The 13,921-nt window shown below is 46.0% G+C and overlaps 1 protein-coding gene across 1 annotated transcript in view; it reads right to left on the bottom strand.

Annotated features, from left to right (window-relative positions):
* The window catches only part of PDE6G (phosphodiesterase 6G), a 186,599-nt gene extending 178,114 nt beyond the window's left edge, over positions 1-8,485 (bottom strand). Inside the window, exon 1 of the mRNA XM_069655139.1 lies at positions 8,354-8,485. The gene's annotated coding sequence lies outside the window, so the exon portion shown is untranslated. The remainder of the gene's footprint in view (positions 1-8,353) is intronic.
* Between the last annotated feature and the right edge of the window lie 5,436 nt (positions 8,486-13,921).

Genomic DNA, 13,921 nt, shown 5'->3' with positions numbered 1-13,921 from the left:
CAGGAGCTGGAGCTCTGAGTCTATCATGAATCAATGTGGCTATACCCCCTTATTGGCAAGAGCTGCTCTTCTGTACTTGGTGGTCATACTACTTACTATCTTGGCTTGTGAGCTGCTATCCAGAGCACTGACATTACCTTTCTGGGCTCTCAGTGGTTTTGTAAACATAGTGTGCCTTCCTTGTGTGTTACTCGACTGATTGTTGCACCAATCTGAAGCATAACACATTTTGCCAAAGCCTCTTTTGATGAGACATGAAGAAGAGGGTGTTATCTAGTTTTGTTCCTGGATGTCTAGGAAGATCTGGGTTTTCTCATCATTGAATCGTTTGAGGACATATCTTGGAAAACTGTTACTGGATGCTGAGCATCTCTTTTTCAATGGAGCAGCTAAAATGTGGATATAATTGCCAAGACGTTCATGACAGGGTGAGCCTGCAACATATACAGATTGGTGTTCAGTAGTTATTTTATGGGCATGTTTTCCTTATGTTTGCTTCAATTGAACCAGCCTTTGAATTAGAATTATACAATGCCATTGCATACATAGTAAACCAGTTACAGGAATCAAAACTCATTCAACCCTCTCCTTGCAGCTTGATCTCCAATATTGCAAAGATAATCTTCCAAATTAAGTACATTCTTGTCCCCGATATTGCTCCCTGTCTCCCACCACCACTCCACTACTTTATCCCCATCCACCCTGGAACATCGCGGGCCATCGCGCACGTTCCTCCTCTCCATTCTCTTCCCATGATTCCCTCCCTTATTTCTATTCACATTTAGGGCCTTTTATATTGTGATGGCTACCAAAAGGGTGCTCTTGCATATCGCATTTTCCTGTTGTGCATTTTGTGACAAAAATTTCAATTTTCACATACAATTGTGGATATCTAACAAGCATACATCATACAACTTGTCTTGACTTGACTTCTTGCCTCTGCAACCGACCCTCCCAGGTCCAACTTGGGTCCTTCCTCTCTGATATCTTTTTCTCTACCTGTGGTGTCCCCCAGGGCTCTAACCTCCCTCCCTGACTGTTCAACCAATACCTGGCACTCCTTGCCCACCGCATCGCCACTCTCTGCCCCAACTTTCAGTGCTATGTGGATGATACTCAGCACATTTTCAGGCTCCCCTCGGCCTCCTCCTCTCCTTCCCTCATCTCTGACTGCCTGTATGCCATCCAGGAGTGGTGTGCTGCTAAAAACCTCTGCCTTAATGCCAGCAAGACCGAGATTCTACTCATCGGCACACCCTCTCCCTCCTTCCCTGCAGCTGTCTGGCCGGCCTCTCTTGGCCCTCTTCCTGCTCCCACCTGCAAGGCTAAAAACCTTGGGGTCATCTTCGATTTCACACTCTCCTTCTCTCCTCACATCTCTGACGTCTCTAAGAAGTCATACTACCAGCTGCACCTCCTCAGAGGTATTCTTCCTTTCCTCTCCTTCCCCCAGAAGCTCACTGTCTCCAGAGCCCTGGTTCTCTCTAAGCTGGACTATTGCAACAGCCTCTATCTAAATCTGCCTGCCTCTACTCTCCGCCCTCTGCAACTTATCCAAAACAGGACTGCGAGACTTGTCCTTGGCCTCAAGCCCAGGGACCGTATCTCTCCAGGACTGAAAGCTCTGCACTGGCTCCCAGTGGCTGCGAGGATTAAGTTCAAAACCCTCTGCATTGTCCACAAGGCCTTCTGGGGCCTGGGGCCGCAATACCTTCAACTCTCTCTTCCTAAATATCTTCCTTCTCGAGCTCTTCGCTCATCCACCTCCAACTCCCTCAGGGTCAGTCGCTTCTCCAAGCAACGAGTTGGTGGTAGATCTCTCTCTTCGGCAGGGGACTCCCTCTGGAACAGCCTTCCTGCCTCCCTGAAACTTGAGGAGAACCAACTCCGGTTCCGGAAGCACCTCAAAACCTTCCTCTTTGCATCTGCCTACTCTCCGCCTCTCCCCTGCTAAATTCCTGACAGAAACTGCACTGGTTACTTGGCCACCCTCTGAACTCGGGCCCAGGCCCCGCCAGTTGACCACCTGCACTGCCTCCCTGGCAACCCCTGCACCTGGGGACTGTTTTTTGTATCCCTACAGTCCCCCCGACTAGCACTTATGTCTGCACTTACCATGCACTTGCCACTAGTTGGCCGTTTTTATTTATCTTCTCCTATTTATGCTATTATTCCATGTACTGCACTTCTCCCTCTCCCCGACACCCCCACTTCTCCCTTTTCTCCCCTTCCTATGCACTTGCGCGATCTGAATGACACTGGGCCTAGAAGGATTGTTGTCTGTCTTCCCTTTGTTCCCCCTCCCTTGCCTCGTTGCGCCTTGAAACACTTGTGTATAGGCGCGTTATAAATGCCATATCATATCATATCATATCATATCATAACTAGACCTCTATTCCTGGGCTGTGTCAACAAACCCTGTTCCACTCTTTGTGAACTTTGCAACTAACATCATGATGTGGAAAACACAGTGCTGTAAAGATGGGTGCAAATCCCAGAATGCTGATGTGCAGAGCTTTGGTAGTATCTTTTTTAAATTGTGGTATGCTTTTCAAATGTAAATCTTTCATGAGCAATACTTTGCCATATAAAATAAATACATAATTGAATACATCTAACAAGAAAGATTAGAACACAATGCATACTACATTACACATTAAAAATGAACCACAATACATTTCTCAACCATTGCCATTGCCAATTTTCCTACACTAGCCTATAATGCCTCAAGTGACGTGTGCAACCCGGATCATTTTCAAACATATCTGGAGGTGCAAATACCAATCTAGTTCATTAAGAACAATAAGCCTAACATTCATAAGTACAGAATAACAGAATATGAAATCTTTATATTCAAATTTGCAAAGAAGTCCACATGGTTTGCAAGCAGCAACTTTGGGGTTCCGTAGCAACTGTTACCCCTGGTTACCACTAACACCAAGATCTTTCTTTTGCTATTAGCTGGCACTATGCAGCTCACATGCGGTGTTACGTGGCGCAGGGGAGAACGCAAACATTGCACGTAGGTCCATTAAATGCTTATAGAAAGAGCAGTCTCACAAAACGGCACAGGGCCTGCTCCATAGCGCCCATGTGGACACTTGAACATGATACACACTACACAAGAGAGAGTTTACTTCCAAATCTGCTAATGGCTTTACTAGCAGGTTATTAAAGCCAAAGTGGCAAGCCCACCTCAACCATCAAGAGCTTCCAAGAAACGGACGGTCATCACAAGGCCAAAGAATAAGGCGTTGTCCAGCCGAGGCTTGGCATGCAAAAAGGATAGCATCTTTGAACTGGACTCAACCAGGCCCTCATATAACCATTATGTTGAGTTAATGAACCAGATGCCCGAGAGTCTGTATGGTCATCTTGGCCCAGTAGGCAGGAACTGGATACACCGGATTGTTTGAGTGGTCTCTATGTGTGGGGTCCAGGATATGGGACTAGCACAGCCGGCCATCACGTGAAAAGATTCCAGTTTCTGAGTGGTATTTATCAGTCCCAGAACACATAACGACCAACACACTGGATGTGAGGCTCAGGGGGAAGAGGTCCGCATTAGCAAGTGGCGATAGGGGAAGTGTATGAGGGGGGAAATGGCGGCAGGCGGCCAGGCAGTGTAGATGTGAGGTGCAGGGGGAAGAGGTCCGCATTAGCAAGTGGCGATAGGGGAAGTGTATGAGGGGGGAAATGGCGGCAGGCGGCCAGGCAGTGTAGATGTGAGGTGCAGGGGGAAGAGGTCCGCATTAGCAAGTGGCGATAGGGGAAGTGTATGAATGGGGAAATGGCGGCAGGCGGCCAGGCAGTGTAGATGTGAGGTGCAGGTGGAAGAGGTCCGCATTAGCAAGTGGCTATAGGGGAAGTGTATGAATGGGGAAATGGTGGCAGGCGGCCAGGCCATATTGATGTGAGGTGCAGGGGGAAGAGGTCCGCATTAGCAAGTGGCGATAGGGGAAGTGTATGAGGGGGGAAATGGCGGCAGGCGGCCAGGCAGTGTAGATGTGAGGTGCAGGGGGAAGGGGTCCGCATTAGCAAGTGGCGATAGGGGAAGTGTATGAATGGGGAAATGGTGGCAGGCGGCCAGGCAGTGTAGGTGTGAGGCTCAGGGGAAAGTGGTCCGCATTCGCAAGTGGCGATGATAGGGGAAGTTTGTGCGTGGGGAAATGGCGGCAGGCGGGCAGGCAGTGTAGATGTGAGGCGCAGGGGCAAGAGGTCCGCATTAGCAAGTGGCGATAGGGGAAGTGTGTGAGTGGGGAAATGGTGGCAGGCGGCAAGGCAGTGTAGATGTGAGGTGCAGGGGGAAGCGGTCCGCATAAGCAAGTGGCGATAGGGGGAAGTGTGTGAATGGGGAAATGTTGGCAGGCGGCCAGGCCGTGTTGATGTGAGGTTCAGGGGGAAGAGGTCCCCATTAGCAAGTGGCGATAGGGGAAGTGTGTGAGTGGAGAAACGGTGGCAGGCGGCAAGGCAGTTTAGATGTGAGGCGCAGGGGGAAGAGGTCCGCATTAGCAAGTGGCGATAGAGAAAGTGTGTGAGTGGGGAAACGGTGGCAGGCGGCAAGACAGTGTAGATGTGAGGCGCAGGGGGAAAAGGTCCGCATTAGCAAGTGGCGATAGGGGAAGCGTGTGAGTGGGGAAACGGTGGCAGTCGGCCAGGCCGTGTAGGTGTGAGGCGCAGGGGGAAGAGGTCCCCATTAGCAAGTGGCGACAGGGGAAGCGTGTGAATGGGGAAACGGTGGCAGGCGGCAAGGCAGTTTAGATGTGAGGCGCAGGGGGAAGAGGTCCGCATTAGCAAGTGGCGATAGGGGAAGCGTATGAGTGGGGAAACGGTGGCAGGCGGCCAGGCAGTTTAGATGTGAGGCGCAGGGGGAAGAGGTCCGCATTAGCAAGTGGCGATAGGGGAAGCGTGTGAATGGGGAAACGGTGACAGGGGGCCAGGCAGTGTAGATGTGAGGCGCAGGGGGAAGAGGTCCCCATTAGCAAGTGGCGATAGGAGAAGCGTGTGAGTGGGGAAATGGTGGCAGTCGGCCAGGCCGTGTAGATGTGAGGTGCAGGGTGTAGATGTGAGGTGCAGGGGGAAAAGGTCGGCATTTGCAAGTGGCCAGAGTTGAGGAGCATGAGTGGAAAAATGGTGGGAGGTGGCCATTCAGTGTTTGGAAAACGTGCGTTTTGGTTGGCTCATAAAACAAAGTTGCCAACATTACCCATTCCAATCTGTAGGTGCTTATCCAGTTATGTTTTTGCTTTGCATTCTGGGACCTGTACTCCTGGTTTTATAATCGGAAAAGTGGAACTACAAGTACCAGAATGCAAAGAAAAAAACAGGACTGGATAAACACCTACAGAATGGAGTGGATCATGTTGCCAACTTTGTAAAGGTTCTGCGGGTGCTAATAATTTTAATGGTTCTTTAATTATTATAATTGTTCTTTTATAATGCGCCTAATACCGGAGAACCAGTTTCTAAGCGAGCCTTGGATTTGAACCTGTGTTCCTATCCGTTGTCCGCATTGTCCCTGAGCTATCCTCCCAGCTTAAGGAAAGGACTTGAAACATGTCTGTAATAGTGATTTAGCAACAAACCAAATTGAGCGAGTGATGGAAGATAGACTCTACTCTTTACAGTGTCCACAATACTCACCCTAACAAAACAATGTCTGTAAATTGCCCCTGACCTATCCTCCATCAGCAGGGGGTGTACAGGGAGGTGCGAGAGGCATGGCAAGTACCTCTATGTGGAAACCAAGCATGGCGATTTTGTATAAAAGCAAAGAGCATTTTGGGAAAATAAAAATGCACACAATTTAAAATTTGAAATATGTCTGTGATAGTGACAAACCAATTTGAGTGACAAATTCTGTAAATTGCAAGACATGTATAACGATTTGGTCGTCCCTTGACCAGGATTGGAGATTGTGACTGTTTCTGCATTTAGTCTAGTGTTGAATCTTCGGAAGCGCGGGCTGCTCCTGAATGAGAGCTTGTCTTGGGAACAGATTTGGGAGTTTCCTGGCCTAGTCCCTGGGCCTAGGGAGCAGAGCAAACTTTGCAGAGCTCCACTCCATCTTGTACCGGCCCATTTCCTGACATGGCTCATACCATTGCAGTAGTCAAGGCTAAAAGTCTATAAAATACACCGTTCACTAACATCACAATTTGATGTACTTACAGGTCCACGCCTATACATCCAAGAGTCTATAACTCACAATCTCACCAAAAACATGTCAACAGAAAAGTTATCTCCGGGGGAAAATCATAAAATATAAATATTTTCTTCAACTATATATTCGCTACAATTATAGGGAAAAAAGAATACATTGCAAAGTCTGATTTCTATGCAAAGAAAGCCATGCTTGACGTTTTTCACACTTTTCATTTTGAAAGATCACACATACTTAATTTTCCACCCAATAAGAACAAATATTTAAATAAAGATTGACACAGAGGTTTCCCAGTGCCCCCAGTGCCCCCGGTCATACAGGCAATATGTGGCGTGGTTCACAGAAATATTTCACCAAATATCGATTTAACTTGACTGTCTTTCCATTTGGCTAAAAGCAGAACCTTTTTTTTTTTTTTTACTCTAGCGACAGTATTGGGGGTCTATGGAGACGACCCACTGATGGATTTGAGGACATTATTGAGTTCTAAAATGAGTGCAGTATCTGGAGATTTCCCATAGTCTAGTCTCATTTGTACTGATTCCCTTTCTATACATGTGCCCAAGCCGGACAACCACCACCGCTGTCCTATAGGATTTATTTGACCATTATTTAGAAAATCTACGAATCTTTAGGCTTCAGGCGTACTCTTCGCAAGTCAAAGTGGTTTAGGTGGTCAAGCCCGCATGGAGAGTTTATGTAAAGGTGCAGTTTTACTGGTTTTTGTTCCGTTTCTAAGCACTACAGTCTTTCTTTCAGTAACACCTGAGTCAGAGGGAGAGAAAACAATGTTATCCCAAATCACACAATGTGTTGAAGTAGAGGAGCCAGACTAACCTCAAATGTCCAGTTTCAACATTCAACAACATATTCATGAGATCACATTTCCAGCAAAAATTTCCAAATTTAAGAAGGCTGAATATGAAAGTATTTCACCTCTTCAAAAACCATCTGACGCCATACTGCCTTACCTTGTCCACCGCCCTGATCAGGAAGGACTGTCTCTAGGAAAATAAAGTAGGTGGTCTGCCCTCTCTGCCTATTCAACGGCGAGCGCGCCCACGCGGCTGCAGCCCAGCCCATTTTCTGGCAATGTTGAAATTGATGCAAGAACAGTGTTACCAGTGCTGCAGATAAGATTTTGAAGTGGAAGTATTTTACACCCTGTTTTTAAAAGTTGGGAGTAAAATATTTATTTTTGGGAGTAAAAAAGTAAGTCCCATTCACAATGGGAGTATAATAAGCGAGTACAAATATGTTTTACCTGTAAAACAGAAATGCTTGTAAGAAATATTTCTTTTCACCAAGTTATCCATTCACGTTAAAAGTTACACTTTTACCTGTTCAGAACAGGCAGTAGTAACAGTACAGCTTCTTGCAGATGAGCTGCGTTTACTACTGGTCTGACCATATCCATGGAGCTTTGTGGATGAACGCATGGGGCATGCTCTGATGTGTCAGTATCCTATTTTTGTTGGGAGTATTTTTACTCCGCGTTTTTTATTTTTGCGGGTATTTGCCTATTTTTAGGGAGTAAAAGTGCCGATACACCCCTTCTCTGTAGGGCTGTCACCCCTCATTGCCCTCTGCAAACTCTACATAATCGCAGGTGGCGTGACATGTATCAGTCATTCAGAACGGAGGGCTGGAGTCAAGATCAGCCCAGAGGCCTTTCTACCTTATCTGCAAGAGATGCTGATGGACCTGCTATTTGGCGTCCAGTACCTTCTCTTGGGGAACGCTGACTTTGGTGCACCCCTCACCTCCTTTGCAGGATACTTTGGGTCCCCAAACGGATGGCCGAGCACGAATAATATCAACACAGTCATGGTTGTGTTCTATTTCCAGAGACATGACGGCCATGTATTACAATCTAGAGGGACATTGACGATTTCTCTTCGAGGCTGCCAGCAACAGAAGCAGTTAGTCCACCCCAGTCTTGGAATGAGAACTCTCTTGAAAGAAACTTTCAAGCACCAGAAGTGTAGGCATTTATGTGGGCAAAGCAAAAACTGAGAATGAGATATTCTCAAAGAGGACAGCTCTTTTTAAGCATTTTTGTCAAAAGTTGGGCAACCACATGGTCCATAGTTTTTATTGGGTAGATTAACTCTGCAGGGATCTCTCTGGTGATCATGGCTTTTTGGTGGCCCATTTTTGAAGAGAACAGAAGGAGAAGCGATTACTCACCCCTTTGCTGATGTCTTCACTCAGCCATTCACAGGAAAGTGTGGAGAGCTTGCGACAGCTCCCGGCCTCCGCGCGCGCCGCAGTCTTCTGCTGGCTGTGGACTTGTTCCAGATCATGCCGGATTTATTCGGCTCCTCTCTTAATAGGATTACACCTCTCCTTGCAGCAGAGCTTAAGGTGAGAGTCCTCGCTAGGGCATGGATACCTTGCTATCAGACACTTCAGGCGGATGAGGTCGGCGGGCAAGTGTTAGTGGGCGGCGAAAGAGGGGGGGGGAAACAATGATGGAATAAGGCTCTTTTGGAGGTCAAAGGGTCAACGCTATGCCTTATATGCCTGTATGGTAAACAGTTAACATGGTGTTTTTCCTGTCGGTCTGGCGATGCCAAAATACATCTGAAGCATGATTGTGTATGTCAAATAAGGACCCCAAAGATATGCCCCTGCCTTCTACAAAACCCTACATACTACTTTCGCTCTCTGCGAGTCTGGCAGTAATATTTACAACAGGCGGCATTTGAAATACTGCCTTTTTTTTAGTGTCGACCTGATGAGACGTCATGGGCTATTTAACGCGTGGGATGTTCCAGGAATACCACATGTGGTAAACGTAGCATGATGCAGAAATCAACCTCCAAATGTTGCAAATGTTACTCACCTGAGCTACTTCAGAACATTTTGTCCTTTAAGTGGAGGGATGCACTAGCCCTTTCCTTTATGTTAAGGGGAAAACACAACTACCGGGGACCCCCAAAGGAAGTGATAATGTTGCCATCTCAGGTGCTAACATTTTCATCCCTCTCATGCGTAATGCGCATAACGTACAGAAGGGTCATTAGTGACACATCTGCACAAGACACTTACAGCTTGCTGTCCCATATGTATTTCTATCATCCAAAAAAGATGCACATGCATTATTAAAACGTTCCACAAACATGGCAAGAGGTATTTTAGAAACACTGCCTGCTGTGTTTCTGAAGTTCTTTATGTTAGATACACTGCTTTAAGTGGGCAGGTACTTGCCAGTCCTGAGTACCTGCATTTGCTTTATTTGAAAGACATAATACTGGCACTTCTCAGCAGGAAGCCAACTCTTTTAATGCAGGAGTACCAACCTTTCTCAACTGTAAGGAGGTACTCTGGGCTAGTAATGTAATGCAAGTGGGCTTGTGTAGAGTCTAGCTACCACGATTAGCTACTTTGCTGTGCTTGGCTGCATAAGAGACGAGGATCATTAGTGGTATAGTGGGCAAGGCAGATCCGAAACCTGTTGTGCTGATGGGTGCAGGTCGGAAGTGCCCGGTTCCTAAGTGCCAATCTGCTTTCTATGGGTTTGGCGGAAGACACTTGGGAGTAGGCTATCCATAGGGAAGAGCACAAGCTCTGATAGACTAGAGTGCTTTGGGTCTGGTTAGCCGCTGATGATGTAGAGTGTGACAAGGCTACAAAGCGCTTAGTCATGGCTCGGTAAGCATTGATTTGCTCACGGCTAGACCTGCGGTGGTTTGTGTGTGTAGTGTAAGGTGGCAGGAGATCTTAGAGGGGAATCGATTAGTCACAGGAGGGCCGGGAGTAAGCATTGCAAGGCAAAACAACCTGCAACCCTGCATTCCTAACCCCAGGCAATTTGCAGATATGTCCCAGTTCTCTAGCTTCCAATGAAACCGCTTCTCCCTCTCTCTCTCTCTCTCTCTCTCTCTCTCTATCCCTCTCTCTGTTTCTCAGTCTCTGTCTCAAATAGATACATTGTACCCCATGAGGAACAAAATCAAGCATCATCGAGTTGGCAGATGAGGGAAAGTGGCGGTGTGGAAAGTTAGACATTACCATAACCTGCTAAGGCTCATGGGGGGCCAGAACCCACGGTTCATTGGAAGGACAGCTTAATATTTGAAGACCCAGTCACCCATTTCACTTTCCTTAGTATGTGGGTTAGCAGGCACAGATATGCCTCCAACTATACTGTATCATGCACAGGTGCTGGGCTCAGTGGCCTGCTGGGACCTTTGCCTGCCGCGGCAAGTCATTTGTCAGGCGTTCCTCAAGGGATTGGTCGGGGAAGAGGCCAGAATCCCTCCTCATTGCTCCCAGATCTCTACCCTGCTCGCTCCCACAAGCTCCAAACTCTTCTCACACAGTCCAAAATAACCCCCACCCCTGCTTCCAGCAGCCACAACTCCCCAGGTTTGACGCGGCGCAGCCCAGGCCCTCAATATCAGAGTGATACCGCAACCCTGAAGGGGATTCTTCATGATGAAATGGGGAGCCGACAAAATGGAAGGTGGCGTGAGGATTCCTAAAAAGAGAGAAGTGCAGCCCCTTGGCCAAGGGGCACTGGGAGGTAAGACAACCACAGGATGGCGAAAGCGAGCGCCAGCACTTCAGTGTTTCCATTTCAAGCATGAGTTTACCAATACAGCGAGAATAAACTCCGGGTTCTTCAGATTTCAGCATGTGATAAACGTACTTCCTGCATGCCGAATGCCATAGTGGAATACAGCCTGAATGATAATGAGAGCCCACGAGTACTTCCTTGCCTTTTACATTTGCCTAATTATGTTTCATGCTTTTGCCAATTCACCAGCTTTTAGCGACTATAATAATATATATTTTTTATTGTTTATAGTTAAATCAAAGTTTTCAACCTTTACAATATAATCCACTGTACACATGAATTACACTTATTTACATAATTACATAAATACAAACATTATACTTAAAAAGCATTTCATTAATACATTCGTCCCTTTGACAGCGCCAAACATTAAAAGAACTAACAATTGCAATTCTTTCAGATGCCTTCTAAATTCATTCGCAAAGTATTCAGATACCCCAATACCGCAATTATCACAGATTTAGATTGTCCACATATTAAATATTTTATATCACTACTGCACTAACCCCTCCTACTCCTTCACACGTACAAAGGTGCTGGGGGGATAGGTCAGGAGCAACTCGGGTTAGAATCCAGTTCCATGTGTTAAAATCGCGGATGGACGTTTACACAAGAAATCATGGCAAAAAGGCCATGGTTTTGCCGCCGCAATCCAATGTAATGGATGCGGGGTACACCCCCGCAACCGCCGGACACATTATATCATTTAAGGGACTGGGAGACACCCCTGAAACACCCGCTCCCCTTCAGTGGTATAATGGGTACACCTTAACTGGGTCAAACCGCGATTTTGTTTTACAGACGACTGTTTTGCTGGGATTTCATTACTGCACACCTTGAATCGTGGTGCACCACAGATTAATTGATTAATCTGCTCTCGAGCCTCTCGTTCTGGTTTTCAGCCAACAGCACGTTGCTTTCTTGGGCGTGTTTCGCTTTACACGTTATAATGTTCCTGCATGCAAAGCATGGCTGGCTGAAGGTGGCACAGATGTACACATGGGCCGCTTTGCCTCGGTGGCTTGGATGCGGAGCAGATTTCTTGGTTGGACAGCATTGAATTCAAGGATCAAAAACAGACAACATGTGCTGCTGTACAGCAAATATTGCAAAATACAGGTTTTCTTATTTATTGTGTTTTAATTTAAAACAGTTATAGTTCACAAGGCACACCTGAAACCCTCTATGTTTGCCACATGTGCTCTGTGGCACATCCACACGGTTCTAGGATATTTCGCGTTTCTCTGCCAACCCGAGCCAATGCGCTACTCTGGAGGGCACTTAATTCGAGGAGATTTATCTCATTTTATTAATTTGAATTATGTTGTGTTGTATTATTTTCCAGTGTGGACCAACACGCTTCAGGCTGCAGAGCACAGCTCAGTGCTTTAGTTTAAAAACAAAAAAAACTGCAAAGGGCACGGCCCGAGAGTGGTAAATAATTTAGCCTCAATTCTGGTGTCCAGACATTTGGTCGACCTAAAACTGGTCGAATGACATTTGGTCGACGCAATTTGGTCGAAAACCAAATGGTCGATTTTTTTTTAAATTATATATTTATTTTTCGGGTTTTCGCTTTTTACAAAAATGGGTTTTTAGGAAAAAAAGGGGGTTGGGGGGGGCCCGGGGGGACCCATCCAAAAAAAAAAAAAAAAGGTGAAAAAAAAAAAAAATTCGACCATTTGTTTTTCGACCAAATTGGTTCGACCATTTGTCTGGTCGACCAATTTTTTTCGACCAAATGTCTGGTAACCCTCAATTCTGAGCTATAACCTTTAGCATTTATATGTCATGCGAGGGGGTTTATAAAGTGCATCTACACCATTCACATAAGGTCTTGGAGTTGATCACCTTCTCCAGTGATCGTCAAGGCGCTATGGTAAGGATGTACCTGTAAGACCTTACCATTTCCTTTTAAAAAAATATTTTTTAAAACATGGCAATATGCAAAAGATGAATTATAATGCAGATTCCACGAAGTTAAATGAATCCACATTATTGAACAATATGAACCCACTGTAAGATAATTAGATAAATAATACAAGGTGCTATGGATTTGTTAAGATGCTTTAAGACTGTCTGTCTTATTCCTGTTCATTGGTATCAGGCAGGGGGTTAGCCACCAATAGGCCCTCACCAGCCTGGTATCAATATATAGAATGAATCAATAAACAAACACCTTTGATAAATAATATACCCAATGGGGCGTGCCTGGTCTTGGAACCTGAGCCCCCTGTGCCTGTGTTCCAAGTTGCAGTCCACAGGTGACGCCCATGGTCCAATACATGTTGGGTGTTGGAAGAGATGTGATGTGCAGGTCCAGTTGGGTTGCCCTCTCTGGGGTGGGAGCAAGGCTGATCTGCGTGTGAAGTGACTGCTTCTGTAATGGCACCAGTGGGCTAAACAACTGATAGAATGGAAGGTTTCCCAGAAGAATTGCCAGTGGTTATGAATAATCGATAGCGCTCCAGGCATCGGTGTTGGTCTATGCCAGATGAGTATTACTTATTGGCAACTACCAGCATGTTTGCAATGTTGAACTCAGTTTGTTAATGAAGCATGGGGAAGAGTAATCCTATACTCATTTTGAAATGCAAAATACACTTGGCAATAACTATGCTAAAAACATCTTGTGATTGCAGGATCGAATGTAATTGGAATCGTTTACCTCCAAAGCGACCCTAAAACCATACTTTCAGCACACAAGTAATACTTATGCTTGGTCCATTAGAAAGGTAGGGAGCATTTTAGTTTAGTTTTCTCACCATGTTTTCTGAGCAGAAGAACAAACCTTTAAGGGCAGCTCTTTTTCCTTCATCAGATTGAGCCATAGCTCATAGGACTATAAACAAATATTTCAATGCATTTCATGCAGTAGTGCTATGGCCCTATAACCGAACTGTGAGATGCACCCAACAGCGTTTTTGGATATCCCAAAATTGCACCAGCCTCCCAGGGGCAGACTGAGATTCCCTGCTGAAGGACAGATGTATTCGAATGTTCGACCACACGACAGGAGGCTCTGCAAAAACTACCACCACCTGCAGGTCAGAAATATGTTACAGACCTTCCAGCAGAAATAATAATGTACTAACGTACCACATAAAACAACTTTTCTTTCATAAATGTGTAGCATTCATTTGTAAGAAGTTGATTCAAACTTTTGCAATCTA

Source organism: Ambystoma mexicanum, chromosome 3q (genome assembly GCF_040938575.1).
Source record: "Ambystoma mexicanum isolate Mex_15411 chromosome 3q, UKY_AmexF1_1, whole genome shotgun sequence".
Lineage (NCBI taxonomy): Eukaryota > Metazoa > Chordata > Amphibia > Caudata > Ambystomatidae > Ambystoma > Ambystoma mexicanum.
The sequence above is the reverse complement of the archived record's forward strand: the minus strand, read 5'-3'. Positions and strand labels throughout refer to the sequence as shown.